General features: G+C 49.7%; 1 protein-coding gene across 4 annotated transcripts in view; it reads left to right on the forward strand.

Moving 5' to 3' along the window:
• AGPAT4 (1-acylglycerol-3-phosphate O-acyltransferase 4) overlaps positions 1-17,104 on the forward strand; it is a 125,611-nt gene that overhangs the window by 79,013 nt on the left and 29,494 nt on the right. The window lies entirely within an intron of this gene.

The following is a 17,104-nucleotide window of genomic DNA, read 5'->3' on the forward strand; positions in this document are numbered from 1 at the left end:
TTGCCAGCAGTGCACCCCGCTGCCTGCTTTTCTGTCCTGTCTCCTCCGATCGTCTACAAGTTCTACAAGAGCAGAGGTTTGTTTCTCTTGGTCACTGAGTTCCCAGTGCCTGGCAGAGTGCCGCCTGCCCGCGAGTGCCCCCAAGGATCGGTCCAGACGTAACTCTCCCAGGCATCCCACTGCTGCTCCGTCTTCAACATTTTCTTCTCTTTGCTTCTAGGATTAAATGCGTTACATTGAACTGTGACCCCTTTGTCCAGCCTTCACCCTGACCTTGTGGCTTCAGACCTATTTGAGGGGCGAGGTGGCCCTCACCCAGCCCCACTCCTCGCTGAGCTACCCAATCACATGTTACCGATGTGATTTCTCTGTTGTGTTTGGTGCTGACTGCCTCTTTCTTTCTTCCTAAAACATTTTCTCCTAGCTTCAAGACCCTTTCTCTTGATTTTCTCCAGCCTCCCAGGCCCTCCAGTTCCTGAAGTTTTCTCACCATTACTTTAAATGTTGGTAAAAGTTGAACACTCAGGTTTTGATAATGTAACCTCCCATGGTCCCAGCTGCTGTGTTGATTGAGCCCCGTGATTTGGGGAAGAGGTCAGCCTTATCTTTCTCTTTTGTGGTATCCGTAAGGTCCATCAAGTCTCATTTGTCCTAAACTTCTGACATCTTCAAGACTTCTAGAATATCAAGACGTGCGGCAATGTAGGAATCATGAAACCTGTGAGACTGAGATGCTTGGGTCACTGAGAGGAGTCGGGGAGCTTTAACGAGGTCAGAATGCTTCGGAAAAAAGATCAAAGCGGACCTGGAGAACGTCCACATTCAAGACTGGCTTTAAAACGCCTCAGCCTGGGGAGTTGATCTGCCCACTGGCCACCGCAACTGCCAGAGAGACTTAGGATAAAAATAGCAGGTGTCACACGAGCCCGGGGGAGTGTCAAGCTTCCCCGTGTAGAGTTTCTATGCGTGCAGTTTTAGATCTGAGATAAGGGACGGTTTTCCTAGAAGTCTCCCTCTTTCAGAGCAGCTGAAGACAGGTGATGTCCGGCCCGACTTGATGCCTTAGATGGCTATCGCAAGGTTTCTTTGCTCCTTCTGTGTCTTGACTCCTCGATGAGGTCTGCTAAGTTTGCTTTTACTGCAGACACTGTGGACATGCTGAGTCAGCTTCAATGCTGAGGGACATTAAATGCCTTCTAGGGACCTACTTTGGGCTTTTAAAGATAACTAGCTGCTGCATCAGCTGCTGATTCTAAGGATGAGGAAATCCCTCCATGGCGTTATTCGTTGGATGACTGTATTCGTTGCAGGAAACACCGCACAATGAACGTTCACTTAAAGTATGTCTATAGTCCTAACACATATATAGCATCTAGAAAGACAGTACTGATGATGCTCCTTGCATCCCAGCAAAGGAGACAGAGACATTTTGGACACAGTGGGGGAAGGAGATGGTGGGATGACATGAGAGAATAGCATTGTAACATTATACGTAACTGTATGTAAAATAGATAACCAGTGGGAATTCAAAGCCAGTGCTCTGTGACAGGGAAGGAAGGTAGGAGGGGTGTTCAAGAGGGCTGGGACATATGTATACCTGATGCTGATTCATGTTGATGTTTGGCAAAAACCATCACAAAATCGTAAAGTAAATTATTCTTTAATTTAAAAAAAAAGATTTTAAAAAAGTCTATAATCAGACAGAGGCGGGCTGTAGTCCATGGGATCTCCTAGAGTTGGACATGACTGAACAACTAACACACACATTTTTCCCTTAACAGGCTATGTAACCTTGTATTCAGTTGAAAACATGGACAAGATCTAGGTTGGTTTCTCTGCTGGTGTTGACATTTACAGAGGAGACTGGTAGACTACAGTGCGTGTGGTTGTAAGGAGTCGGATATGACTTAGGACTCAACAACAACAATAATCCAATTCGTTTTTCAGTCCAATTGTTATCCTACAGTGCTTATCTCTGAATAATTGTGTTTTCCCCTGTATTTGGGAAGACTGCCTTTAGAAAGCGAAAGCTAGAACCTCCTTCTGGAACCCGTAGCCAATTTGTTGTCTTGGGTTACCCTTCAATTTGATTTTGAGTTCAAATGAGACATTTGCTTCAAACTCTGAATAATGTTTCTGAAGTGGTTAAATAAAATTGTATTTTTTTTAGAGAAAACACTATATGGAATTTTGGGTAATAAGTTTGGACATGGATAAAGTTGAGACCTCCACGAGGGCTCTGAAGAACAGTACCCTTTTCAGTTATTTGAACAATTCGAGAAATTAAGCAAAGGCATGGAGGATGGAAGACAGAGTCTTTTCTTGATGGCTGATAGACCCCACTTTGGAAGTTATAACTGTGTGTGAAGTTACTTAAATAGACTGAACCCCCAAATTGGGCAGATTTGCTCAAGCAGCCCACAGGGCAGCCTCCTAGGGTCCAAGAGGGAGGGGTGGAATGCCCCCCTGAGGAGGAGGGGCAGAGCCAAGCCAGGAATGTCCCTTTAACCTTCCCAAACTCTCCAGTCATGTAAGCTACTCTTCCTCCAGGGGCAGGTGAGAGCAGGCATCTCCCTAGAGAAAGATCTCTACTAGTTCACCAAACAGAAGTACAGAGAGGTGCCCACAGCTGAAAGGTCCGTATATCAGACCATCTCTGGAAAGTATTTCAGGGTAACTACTTAGAAGATAGTCAGACTTTACACATTCTAAGCTGATTTAAAATACTCATGGAAAATGTCTTAAAATACTGATTTCCAGAGACTTTTCCTGGGGATCCAGTTGTCAGGACTCCACGCTTCCACTACAGGGACAGCAGGTTGCATCTCTGATCAGGGAACTTAAGACCTGCATGTCACACAGTACAGGCAGAAAAAAAAAGAAAAAAATGTATTCCAAAGGATGGCAAGAAAGGAAGGAGAAGGTGTGGGACACCCAGAGTGCACAAGATTGGACAGTGACTATACATCCAGGAAGGAGAACAATTCCTCTTGTCATACACTGTGTAGTTCTGTTCAGAAAGAGGGTGGGGAGGTGTGAATTAAGGGTCGAAAGCACCGTTTCTGTCTTCAAGATTGAAAGAAAAACAATTAAGCAATTTGTCAAAGGTCATCGCCTAGAAAAAGTAGAGTCATTAATCAGGCTGTCTTGACTCCAGACTTTCAGCTGGTGGAGGCCACGGCAACCGCCCTGCAGTTTATGTCCACATTAACTGTCTAGTCTGCAACTTCATCTTTACCAGCTGGACGGATGGCAATGCCATCTCTCAGCTCATAGAATCTACGTCTGACAAAATCTTTGTTACTGATGTTTTAAATGTCAATCTACAGAAGTCAAATGACTGCAGTTTAGCCTTGACTGTGTTCTTAATTACTCAAGTCAATGTCTCCAGGACCATGACAGGTGGAGGAGGTGGGGGAATACACATCTATTCTTGTCTGACTGTAGCTTCATCAACTATCAGAACTTCTGGAAGTGGAAAATCCCTTCACTTTTATCTAAATGTTTGGTTCATTTTCTTTCTGTTGCTTGGCATCCTTGTCTGCATATGTCGTCACTCTAAAGAGCCCTCAGTCAGTGGGTCACTATGTTTGGAATCTGATTGCTAACCTTCTTAGTATTATATTCTTAAAGGATTCAGAAACCAGTGGAGTAATGCTGGGGAGAAGTGAACAGACAAGGGTGGCAGTGAATCTGTTTGTGGAAATCTGGTCTGGGGAACTCTTCTTGAGGTTTATTTGTCTAGAACAAAGAACAAACTGTGTTTTGTTTGTTATCCTTAAAGAACCCACCTGCCAATGCAGGAGACATAATAGATGCAGGTTTGAATCCTGGGTCGGGAAGGTTTCCTGGAGAAGGAAATGACGACCCACTCCAGTATTACTGCCTGGGAAATCCCATGGACAGAGGAGCCCGGTGGGCTACAGTCCATGGGGTCGCCGAGTCGAACACAACTGAAGTGACTTAGCACTTAGCATGCACTTAGCACTTAGCACTAGCACTTAGCACTTGGTCTGTTGGCCAAGTGAACTTAATTATAACCCAAGGGCCAAAGCCATTGGCTTTTCTAATAATTTCTTTCTGATTGTCTTTCCTCTAGAGTGGGTATTTCATTCCTCTTCCCTTCAGACCTACTGGGACCTGGCACATTGCTCATCTTCCTTTCCCATCCCTGTGACTAGAGAGTGAGTTGGTGTTCTGGGGCTGAGATGGAGGTAGGGATCTTTCCACTCCTTTGATCATGATCTTATGACCTAAGAATCTGATAGTACTTCATTTTGTTTTCTTCTGGGTGAAACGCCTGTCGCTCCTGTATTGATCCGTCTTAGGTAATTGAAACTGGCTGAAAATCTGGCAAAGACAAAAACAGAAAACAAAATTTGATGTGTTTTCTGTAGCATTTTTGGGGGGGAGGAATTATAAAAAGATCAACTCACCTTGTGTTTTCTTAAAACTAATAGACTTTATTTATTTTTTTTTTAACCAGCAGTTTTTAGTTTCTGGGAGAATTGTGCAAAAGTACAGTTTCCATATACTGTCTGCCCCTTGATCCAACACACAGATACATACACACACTCACACACAGTTTCCCCTACTTTATTATCTTTCATTAATGTGATTCCTTTTTTACAACTGATGAACCAGTGTTGATACACTGATGTTCCTAAAGTCCATAATGTACCTCAGGGGTCTTTGTGTCATATTTCCTGTGGGTCTCAATAAAATCATGTTGTTGTTCATTTGCTAGGTCATATCTGACTCTTTGCGACCCCATGGACTACAGCACGCCAGGCCGCCCTGCCCTTTACTGTCTCCTGGAGTCACCCTCAAGAGGCTCTTCATGATAACATCATAGTAATATGATAGTAATACCATGATAACATGGTGTTATCACATATCCCCCTGACAATGTACGGAATAGTCACCTGCCCTGCACATCCTCTGCGTTCCACCTGCTCATCCTGCCCTTCCCACCCCCAGTGCCTGGCACTTTCCAGACACGGCCACAGACAAGATGTAGCCCGTGGAAGATCCACCTTGCTAAGATCACCCTGTTCTTAAAATTTCTGTACTTCATAGAATCTAAGATGTTGTTAATTGTAAGGTACCTCCTTATTTTATATACTTCTTAAGAAGAAGACATTAAACTAGGCACATGCCCTTGATCTCAGGCGTACTAAGATGAGAACAGTACGCATCTCAGAATTAATAAGATGTTACCCACAGCACAGGGCCTGCAGGAATACAGTGCTTTGTTGAAAGTAAAATAAATATTTGAAAGAACTGCACCATGATTCCAGTTTGGCCTCTTCTGGGGTGTCAGTGAGGGCTTTGTAGGGGCGTGGGTAGGGGTGATGCAGAAAGTAAAGCAGCAGGAAGTTGAGGGACAGTGTGAGTCTGGGCCCCTCCCCCCAACAGCCTGGGTCCTGGGGGTGCACAAACCAGAGAGAAATCTTCACTCTCTCGGTGGCCCTGGCCGGGCTACTAGACCTTTGTGAGCCTCAGTCTCTGCATCTGTATGGAGAAATGCTAACCCTGCCGGTGACTCTGGGGCCAGAGAAGTAGTGGTTTGTGTGTGACAGGCTCACTGCCTGCATCCAGTGCGTGCTCAGTAAGGAACTCTAGGCCTCCCTCCCTCCATCCTTGGCTCCCCGACCTTTACTTCCTCCTCCATCTATTGTATGTCCTTCTACTGTCCCCCATGGTGAAGAATCCGCCTGCAGTGCAGGAGACCCAGGTTCCATCCCTGGATGGGGAAGATCCCCCGCTGGAGGACGGCACGGCAACCCACTCCCGTATTGTTGCCTGGAAAATTCCATGGACAGAGGAGCCTGGTGGGCTACAGTCCATAGCGTTGCAAAGTCGGACACGACTGAGCAACTCACACACACACACACACACACACACACACTGTCCCCCCAGCGGTCAGCCTGGGCTGGGTGCTTTCCCCTTCATTCTCACTGCTTTGCAAGCCCTCTGGGTGCTGGAGATTTTGCATCAGCCTTGGACTCAGCCAGAATTAATGAGGGCTGGGTGGGGATTACCTAGGGCAGTTTGCAGATAGCAGAGCCTCGTAATTCTTAGCCTTGGTCTTCCCAGGGCTGCCAAGCAATTAGGGTTTAGTAGCTCGTTGTGGTGCTCACCCACTGGCTTCAGGACTTGATTAGATAAAGCTCAGACAAGCCCCAGTAAAAAGATTTGTCAGGGACCTTTGCGAATGAGATTGAGATATAACTGAAGTGCAGGTTTATTGTTTGAAAATTGGGAAGATTCTCAGAACACACGTTCTGCATATTCATGAGGCCAGCAGGGTGACAGAACCCTGCCATCCACTGTAGCAGCCCCCTGAGCGTGGGTGGTCCTGCTCCTCCAAATCTGCATGACCTTGGGGAAGCCATGTGCATTACATTTTGTCATCTGTGAAATGGGGAATAAATGTCCATCTCGTCTGTCTCACCAGATGGCCATTCAGTGTGCTCGAGGTGATGCTGGTAGGAGTCCCATGGGGCTGTGGGTGCCAGCCAACCCTGACCATTCGCTTCCAGCTCATTCCTAGAGCCACATCAGTGCTTGTTGCCATGGTTACTGCTGGCTTGATAAGGACTCCGACTGCCAGATTTGGCAAATAAAAATTCAGGACTCCCGTTAAATTTGAATATCAGATAGACATCTAATAATTGTTATTATGAGTATCTCCCAGACATGGCACGGCGGATATGTTAGTACATCTTTCATCTGGTATTGGAGGAGACATACATATGCTAAATAATCATTTGAAGCTTATCTGATATTCAAATTTCATTGGGCACTTTGCATTCTGTCTGGTAACCTCAACAGGGACAGAATATTACCTTGTTGAAAGCACAAGGAGTTTTGTATGGAGTAACTGATGTTAGGATGGGTCCAGAACTCTCTGGTGATCTCATTTATCACAAGTCAGAGAAGAGCAAACCATCTGTGCATTATTCTCAGCAATTGAGAGTGACCCTGACAGGATTTTCCTGGTGGCCCAGTGGAATGTGCCTGGCAATGCAGGAGACGCAGCTTCGATCCCTGGTTTGGGGAGATTCCCCAGGCCGAGGAACGACTGAGTCCAGTGGCCACAGGTACTGAACCTGCGCACTCGAGAGCCCGTGCCCTACAGCTGGGGAGAAGCCCCCGTTGGTCACAACTAGAGAAAACCCAGAAGACCCAGCACAGCCAAAAATAAATGAGTGAAGCAGGTGGCTGACTTAAAATACGTTGCTCTGACAAAGAAATCATTTCTGTATCAGAAGAGACAAAACCAAGAACCTGTGGCCTCCAACGCTGAGAGAAGGAAACGATGTCTCGTGGAGAAAATCATTTTCTAATAAATAATTGCAGGGTAGTTTCTGCCTCACATTTCTGGCCCTAGAATTTAGTTTGGGGATTGTATACATTTTAGCATCTCGATTTTTTTTTTAATCCTTTTCAACCATCACAGTATACGTATTTCTCTCAGTAATGAATCTCATTTATGAATGTAAGGCTCATTATATTTTGTTGAGGGAAGGTAAGAGAAAACATTAAATGGATGACAATTTAGAGTAGATATTTGCCTTCAGTAGATTTTACACTTTAAGTGTTCCTAAAGAGATTAGTAACTTCTTAATGTTGCTTAAATTTTTAAAAATTCTTTTTTATGGCTGGGTAATATTCCATTGCATGTATGTACCACATCTTCCTTGTGTATCATTGTCCCATCCCTCTGTTGATGGACATTTAGTTGCTTCCATGTCCTGGCTATTGTAAATAGCACTGCAGTGGGTCCATGTGTCTTTTTGAATTATGGTTTTCTCCAGATTTATGCCCAAGAGTGGGATTAAATGGGCCCAAGGGTTCTGCCATCCTTAACTGATGTTTGATATGATCTGGATCCTTGTGAAGTTTCTCTTAGCTACAAATCATGCCATCAGCAGCTGTGAAATGATGGAAATTGATGGCTGTTTATCTGTGCAAGCCCTGTTCTGTGTGCTGCGGGCAGCAGGACAACAAACTGGAAGACAAACCCTCCCTGAGGACTGAATGGTCCATGTGGAAGGAGAACCAACCCAGACCAAACAGACCCGAACTCCTGAGAAAGAACATGAGATCCAAGCAAGGAAGGTGATCGCTCATTTCCACTGCTGCCTATAGTTCTTTTTCAAACGTTGTTGTTCAGTCGCTCAATCACATGCGACCCCATGGACAGCAGCACTCCAGGCTTCCCTGTCCATCACCAGCTCCCGGAGCTTGCTCAGACTCATATCCACTGAGTCAGTGATGCCATTCAACCATCTCATTCTCTGTCACCTCCTTCTCCTTTTCTCCCAGGGGATCAAACCCACATCCCCTGCATCGAAAGGTGGATTCTTAATCACTGGACCACCAGGGAAGTCCCAAGTGTTTATTCAGTGTTCATAACAATTTTGTGAGTGGTATTTTATTATTCATTTTTCACATCTAAAATGGAAGGCTAGAGAGGTTCAGTAATATGCCCATGTCAGGGCGGGTAGTAAATGATGGAATGGGAATTCAGATCAGGTCTGCCTGACTTCAGAGTAGCATCAACACAGTGGCCCTAAGGGGAATTTAGAAGAGAGACAGATTACTTCTAATAGAAGGTGGGGGTGGTCTAAAGTTTATGGACAAAATCTCATTTGAGCTGAAGCTTGGAACTTCATGCCATCGGCAGCTGTGAAATGATGGAAATTGATGGCTGTTTATCTGTGCAAGCCCTGTTCTGTGTGCTGCGGGCAGCAGGACAACAAACTGGAAGACAAACCCTCCCTGAGGACTGAGTGGTCCATGTGGAAGGAGAACCAACCCAGACCAAACAGACCCGAACTCCTGAGAAAGAACATGAGATCCAAGCAAGGAAGGTGATCGCTCATTTCCACTGCTGCCTATAGTTCTTTTTCAAACATTGTTGTTTGGCATGAAGTTTGGGGATTCTATGAAATGAAAGGCTTTTCTGGCCAAGTGAACAACTTGGACAAGAGGCCAGGGGTAGGTACGGTGAGTTCTAGGTGGTTCTAGGAACAGTGTGTAGTTCAACTTGACCTTAACTCAAAGGATGCAGAAGAAAGAGGGTGGACCAAGCAGTAGAGGCTGGTGATGGAGTCTCACTTCCTCTGTGGATGGTGAGGACTCAGTGAGGGTGCTAAGCTGGCGTTGGGCACAGGCTAGATGAGATCCCTGGGGTTTTCCAGACAAGAATACTGGAGTGGGTTGCCATACCCTGCTCCAGGGGATCTTCCTGACCCAGGGATCGAACCCTGGTCTCCTGCATTGCAGACAGATTCTTTACAGTCTGAACCACCAGGAAAGCCAGTAGTAAATCCTGCACAGAAACAGGCATGTCCCCAGGGCTGGGAGGATGCGATGGAGATGCTGTGTGGTCCAGCGCTGGGAGGGTGTGATGGAGATGCTGTGTGGTCCAGGGCTGGGAGGGTGTGATGGAGATGTGGTGTGGTCCAGGGCTGGGAGGGTGTGATGGAGATGTGGTGTGGTCCAGGGCTGGGAGGATGTGATGGAGATGCAGTGTGGTCCAGGGCTGGGAGGGTGTGATGGAGATGCAGTGTGGTCCAGGGCTGGGAGGACGTGATGGAGATGTGGTGTGGTCTGGGGCTGGGAGGTTGTAATGGATATGTGGTGTGGTCCGGGGCTGGGAGGATGTGATGGAGATGCAGTGTGGTCCAGGGCTGGGAGGACGTGATGGAGATGTGGTGTGGTCCAGGGCTGGGAGGATGTGATGGAGATGCAGTGTGGTCCAGGAGAACTGGCTTCTGGTGTTGCCATCTCTATCAGAGACGCCCTGCAGGGCTTCCCAACCTTTCCTTCATTCTAAGGAGCTTTTTCAGACATTGGTTTTCTAATCATCCTATGAAATGTTAATAGGACAGATACACTGTGTATCTATTTATGGGCTTCATGCCTCAGCATCGTTCAGTGACCTGGGCACTTAAGTGGGAAAAGCAGTGCCCGGCTGACTGGGGTGTGGATGAAAATGTTGCAGGTACAACTAGGCCCCCAGTTTGGTGTCATGGAAAGAAAGTACTGAAATCTGGTTATGGCGAAAAGGTATATGCTGGGGGATTAACTAGAAATAGTTCAAAATAAGGGGCATCCCAAGTGGCTCTAGTGGTAAAGAACCTGCCTGCCAAAGCAGGAGATGTAAGCGATGTGGGTTCAATCCCTGGGTCGGGAAGATCCCTTGGAGGAGAGTTTAACAACCCACTCCAGTGTTCTTCCCTGGAGAATTCCATGGACAGAGGAGCCTGGTGGGCTACAGTGCATGGGGTTGCAGAGTCTGACACGACTGAAGCAATGTGGCACACAGCACAGTTCAAACTAAAATATAAGTAAGTCTGCAGCAGGGAGCGGCCTCACATCACACTGCAGAAACTTCTTCCTCTTTGCATTTTGGAAACTCCTGTGGCTGAGAGGTTTCATTTTTAACCTAAATTATTATCAGCCAAATTATAAAAAAAAAATTATAAGTGCATAATTATATACACTTAGTTTATGGGTTACATATAATTATGTATGTGATTGTATAATTATTAAGATTGGATGAAGTTAATTATAAAAATACCATTTTCCTCAATCTTGATCACATCTCCCCACATCCCCGACACAGGGGGTTCTGGCTGCTGGTGTGTTTCAGCAGTGAAATCTAATCAACAGTCTGGATTTCTGCAGGAACTTTGCCTCCCTGTCTTATTAGCGTTCTCGACACTTCTTCCAGAAAGGGCTGCAGAGAGGAGTGAAATGTCATTCACGGCAGGTGCCAGTGGGCACACGGGGGAGAGGTTTGGTGCGGACGGAGGGAGCCCCCCACAACCACCTGGACTTGCAGAAGGGGTTGGCTGTGGGTTTGGAGGATTGTTGGGGTTCCTGGGTGAGTGTGGATCCCTGGGATCTGGCCCAGAAGAAGCCAGGTCTTACAGCTGCCCAGCATCTGGACTGGGACCCACATCAGGGCTGAGGGCAGGGAGGTCTGGGGGTGATGGCAGTTCAGTCACTCAGTCGTGTCTGACTCTTTGCGACTCCATGAACCGCAGCACGCCAGGCCTCCCTGTCCATCACCAACTGCCGGAGTCCACCCAAACCCATGTCCATTGAGTCAGTGATGCCATCCAACTATCTCATCCTCTGTCGCCCCTTCTCCTCCTGCCCTCAATCCCTCCCAGCATCAGGGTCATCATCAGGGGGTGACTGCAGGACTGCCCCAAAGTGGGGCTCACCCACCTGCTGTTTATTTTTCCTGGCTGTTCCCTCTGTCCGTCCATTATTTCTTTTGCCATCGTTGCTGCATTATCCTTGGTGGTCACAGCATTCAGGAGGAGAAAAACCCTGTTTCCAGGGCGGGCGAGTGTTAAATGCTGTCATCACTTTAGCACATGTAACCTTCCCGGCAGCCTTGAGGTGGGCGTCTTCATCTCACTGAGAAGGGCTTCCCAAGGTCAGAGGTGTGATCTTTCTCCTCTAAACTCTGACCTCTTCCCTCCCTAAATGCGCTTTCTCTCCTGCCAGCTGATAATCATGGCTTTACAGTGTCCCCGTGGACTCTCTCAAGTCTCCCTGTCTGGGTTCCAGGCCCAGCACGCTGGCCTCCTGGCGTTGGGAGCAGGACCAGCGGCTCAGCCTCCATGTCTCCGTGTCCTCAGCTGTGAAATGGGAACAGTGACGTGTGCACTGACTCAGCGGATGTGGGTTGTTAGCATTTTCCTCCTTCTTTGCAAATATGAACTTCTCCCCCCTGCTGCACTCTCCTTTTTGTTCATCTACATCTTCTTTCCTATTTGTGATAGAGCAACGCAGCACAAATCTGTCCCTCAGTCCATGTGTCCTTGCAGCCTGGGTCTGGCCCCCATCCACCTCTGAAATCCGAGGTGGCAGGTGGGGATTTCGCAGCCATGGTCACTTCCTGTCCCTCCCACCCCACCCTGGCCATCACCTCGAAGAGCTCAGAGCCAGCCCCACCAGGTTCCGTGTGGAGTTTGCCAAGCAGGCGGCAGTGACTGGCCAGGGCCAGGCGTGCCCCCACGTCCCGGGACCAGAGATGCCCGAGCTCCTGGAAGACGCTTGCATGGGCCTTCTCCAGCGTCTCCAGCCACCCTGCCCTCGGGACATGGCCGCCAAAATAAAGAAATATAAAGACCGCAAAATTAAGCAAACTGAACATTTTTAAATGGGACAGGAGGCTTCCAGATTGCTGCGTTATATTGAAGAAAACTCAGCTGCATGTCTTGTCTGTTACCAGTGTCTGACCCCCTCCCCGGGGCCTTGCTGGCCCAATCTACACCTCTGGCGAGAATGGGGTGACCGGGGTGTCCCCTCCCTCCTACGAGGCCCAGGAATTAACATGCAGGCGGAGATCGCAGTGGGCGGAAGGACCAGGATGATATTGAGTGTCTTCTCCTTTCAGGGCCGTGGCAGGGAAGGGAGGCGGGGGGACAGAGGAGCCCGTCTCGATGACGAGGCCCTCCCCCTTGGCCATGAATCTCACGTCTGTGTGAGGCAAATTCTCCCTTCTTGTCTCCCCTGTATCCACTCCAGCTTCTGCTTTAAATAAATATTGACGTGTCCATTTATAGCTTTCATTTTACATGTGGCTCAGTGGCAAAGAACTCGCTGCCAATGCAGGAGACACAGGTTCGATCCCTGGGTTCGGAAGATCCCCCCCTGCCCCGCCGCCCCAGAGAAAGAAGTGGCAACCCTCTCCAGTGGAAATCTCGTGGACAGAGTAGCCTGGTGGGCTACAGTCCATGGGATCGCAAAGAGTCGGACGGAGATAGCATGCATATACTCTTCAATCCATAATTCTACTTGTTGGTATACCTATGTTGGAGAAATCCTTACACAATTTTTTAAAAAGCAAGCATTTTCAAGGATATTTAGTGCAATATTTGTAACAATAAGAAACAGGGGCGGGGGAAGGATGTTAATCGATGGTGGAATGGCTGAATAAATCATAATATGTCTGAAGCAGGAATGGTCATGCAGCTGGTTATCCCACGTGGATTTTGCCTCTGTTTCTTCATCTGTAAAATGGGGACAATTGTATTTCCTCCCCCAGGGTTCTGTTCTGTGCCTGTGCTCAGTTGTGTCTGACTCTTTGCGACCCCACGGACTGTAACCCGCCAGGCTCCTCTGTCCACGGGATTCTCCAGGCAAGAATACTGGAGTCGGTGGCCATGCCCTCCTCCAGGGGATCTTCCTGACCCAGGGGTTGAACCTGTATCTCTTACATTGGCAGGCAGGTTCTTTACCACTAAACGTGAGGATTTAATGTAAATCGCACGTGGCCTTGGAACATGGCCCAGCCCACATCCAGAGCCTGGTCCATAATTGCTGACACCTCTGTGTATCTGTATTAACATGGAAAGAGAACCAAATACACCGTTTGGAAAAAATAGCCGTATGTGTGTGTTTACAAAGGTCAATGAAGTTTGATCCCATTCAAGGGGGAAACGTGAGTGTATGTGCGTGCATGTGTGTGTGTAACCCCCTAAGGACAGGCCTGGAAGGCCACCCTGAAGCTGTTCCTTGTGTTTGACCCTGAGGAAGGGAGCAGGATTGTGGTTGTTGGTGAGGAAGTGCCCAGCGTTCAACCAGGGATGCGAAGCTGCTGGCAGATACACACCCAGGGAAGGGAGTGGCCCTAAGTCACGTGTGGGGGCTCTCCGGCCCTGGGGGCCTGTGGTCTGTGCAGCTCATGCTGGAGCTGGAAGGCCCAGGGTGGGCCCTCGGGAAGGGGCGATGGATGTGGACAGAGGGGACCCAGGAGGTCAGGCTCCCTCTCCGAGGACAGACCGCGATAGCGGTGGGTTCTTACTGCACCTGGCATGGGCGGTGTGGGGGCAGAAGTCGGTCCCCCCGCGGAAGCAGACCAAGCCGGGCCGGGCCGGGGAGTCAGGAGCTGAGGGGATGGAGAGGAAGGAGCCGTTGCAGGCGGCTGTCGCTTCTCGCCCAGGAGGTGAATCAGCACGTCAGCCACCACGCTTGTGACCTGCAGAGCCTGCCCAGCTTCCTGAGACCGTCCTGAGTGGTCCTTTGAAGTGAAAGAGAAAGTCGCTCGGTCGTGTCCGACTCTTTGCGACCTCAGGGACTACACAGCCTGTGGAATTCTCCAGGCCACAATACTGGAGTGAATAGCCTTTCGCTTCTCCAGGGGATCATCCCGACCCAGGGATCGAACCCAGGTCTCCCGCACTGCAGGCGGATTCTTTACCAGCTGAGCTACGACTGGAAACAAACCAGAAAAGGGGTTTGGATAGACATGCCTTAGGGCCCTCAAGGGGGATGGCACAGTTTCCTCCAAATTCTTCTGGGTTAATTGAATTATTTTTCATTATGACTATAAATATATTTCTTGTTAATTAAAAAAGAAAACCCTTTAGGAGGAAAAGAAAAAAGGAAAGAAGCCTCTTTTATCCGGTGAGATTTCAGTGTTGAGCTGAGTAACTCCAGCCTGTTGAGGCGGTGGGGGGCCCGGCCTCCCCGCTGGCCCCCGCCTGGCCCGGCTGTCATCGCCTCTCCCGGGGTCTCTGCGGCCCGCCCTCACGGGCCCCCTGCTCCTCCACTGCTCCCACCCGAGCCCGAGTGGCCTTTTCAGAACGCAGAATCGGTGCTGCCGCGGCCTCTGTAAAGAAATGCTCCGGTGACGTCTCGCGGCCTCTGTGGTGCAATCATAAATCACGACCGCCGCCCACCCTGGTGCGGGAGCCGCAGAGACTCTGTCCCCGTCTCCACTCCTTCCCCCTTCCCATCGGTGGTCACGGAGCCATGCCTGCTATCCGGGGGCCGTGTGTATGGAACAGTCACGGGCGCTGGCCGCTCACCATCCCCTGCGTGTGCAGAATCACACTGGGAGCCTTCACCACATTATCTGCTGTCATAGCCATCACACCTCCAGCAGCTTTTCCCGTCTGGATTCGCAAAGATGCTGAGGCTTCCGGGACGTTGAGAAACAGGCTGGGAAGCCTTACAGCTGTCGAGTGGAGCCCCCGGCACAGGAGCCTGGCCCCCAGATCCACACACAGCATCCGTCCCAGGCAGGGCCTCTGACCTCCTGGTCTTGCCGTCTCTTGGCATGAGGTGGTCTGCTCTCCGAGCTGCAGGCTTTGAGGGTGGGACCCCGGGAGCCACCGAGGCATGCGGCCTCACCTCCAGTCCCCCCGGCATCCTGCCTACACACGTCCGGCCACCAGACAGTGTTTGCTGGAAGCAGACATGTGCCCGCATCATATTGGGTCCTGGAGCAAAAGGCTGAGGCTAGGATGGACCGAGCGAGGAGGTCTGTGCCTCGCGGGGCCTGTGGCCTGTAAGGGGGCAGGGGTCATCGCACCGTGTCGCAGGCTGCGATGAGCTCCCTGAAAGGGGCTGGGGCAAGTAGAAGCGGGCCCGGCCTCCCCCGGACTGGGGGCAGCAGGGCCCAGAGAGGCGTTCAGGAGGTGATGGCGGGACGCGTCCCGGGAGCCAGCCCTCTTGACCTGGCTGCCTCCTGGATGCGCTCTGCCTTGGGCTTGTCCAGGCCCCATGACTGGTACCGGGAGGGGTTGGACCTGCCCGCCTCCCTCCCCAGATGGATCCCCCAGGGTTGCTGCCCCCGGAGGACAGCTGCCTGGGGGCTCGGCGTTTTCTCAGCTCTAGGAACAGGCAGACTCTATGGTGTCCGGTAGGGGGTGTGTTCTGGTTTGTTCCTGATGACCCGGGGTGGGCAGTGAAGCCTGGGTCTGCTGGGGGCTCGGCACACGCTCTGCACAGAGCACCTGTTGTATGTGATGCCCGTCAATTCTCACAAAAGCCCCTGAGGCCACCCCTTCCAAGATTAGGAGGCTGGGGTGCCTTGGGGTTCACCTGTCCAAAGCCCCAGAGGGCTCGGGCTTAGAAACTAGACTATAGCCCCTTTCAGAGAGTTCTGGCTCCAGCACCTCATTGCCGTCTCCAGCCTCAGGAGAGAGACTTCCAAGGGCAGCCAGTCCAGCCTTTCATACGTGAGGCTTGGCTGGGCTTTGTGTGTGTGGGTTTGTGCATGCAGGGGTGCGTGTGTGGGCATGCATGTGTGCGTGTGTTGGGGCAGGTGATGAGTGAGCGAGTGCCTGAGCGGTACCTCACTAAGTGGTGATAACAAGGGGCATGTCCTTCACGGGACTTCCCCGATGGCTCCGCGGGTACAAGAATCCAGCTGCAATGCAGCAGACACAAGAGATGCGGGTTCAATCCCTGGATTGGGAAGATCCCCTAGAAGAGGAAATAGCAACCCATTCTGGTATTCTTGATGAAAAATCCTATGGAGAATGCAGTCTGTTCATGGGGTTCTCAAGGCAAGAATACTGAAGTGGTTTGCCATTCCCTTCTCCAAGGAGCTCCAACCAGTCCATCCTAAAGGAGATCAGTCCTGGTTGTTCATTGGAAGGACTGATGCTGAAGCTGAAACTCCAATACTTTGGCCACCTCATGCGAAGAGTTGACTCATTGGAAAAGACCCTGATGCTGGGAGGGATTGGGGGCAGGAGGAGAAGGGGACGACAGAGGATGAGATGGCTGGATGGCATCACAGACTCGATGAGCATGAGTTTGAGTTAACTGCGGGAGTTGGTGATGGACAGGGAGGCCTGATATGCTGCGATTCATGGGGTCGCAAAGAGTCGGACACGACTGAGCGACTGAACTGAACTGAACTGAGTGTTCTTTGATGGAGTCTGTAAGTGTCCCAATTAGTCATTTCGCAGGATGTTAAGAATTCTGTATCTCGCCTCCTGCTGCCTTTCAGAGCTCTGTAAACACCAGGACAGAGATTCAGGCTTTCAGATTTACTTTTCCCCAAGGTACTTAATCAAGGAATGCAAGTCATTTGCCTTCTCAAAGCTTCCTTTCCGTCCCCGGAGACTTGTGGAGTTTCCTCTCATTTTTTTCCTTCTGTTTCTAAGCCCTTTCAAGGATTGGGATCTTGGCTGAAACGATCCTGCACTTGACCCCTCGCAGTTGCTTTCCCTTCAAGCTAGGAAGTCAGAGCCCTGCTGTGCCAAGCCGTCCCGGGGCCCAGAGCCCTGCCCGCAGAGGTGCATGAAATAAAGGCCTGTCTTGTCTCTGT

The sequence above is a fragment of the Odocoileus virginianus genome, chromosome 34 (assembly GCF_023699985.2).
Source record: "Odocoileus virginianus isolate 20LAN1187 ecotype Illinois chromosome 34, Ovbor_1.2, whole genome shotgun sequence".
NCBI lineage: Eukaryota > Metazoa > Chordata > Mammalia > Artiodactyla > Cervidae > Odocoileus > Odocoileus virginianus.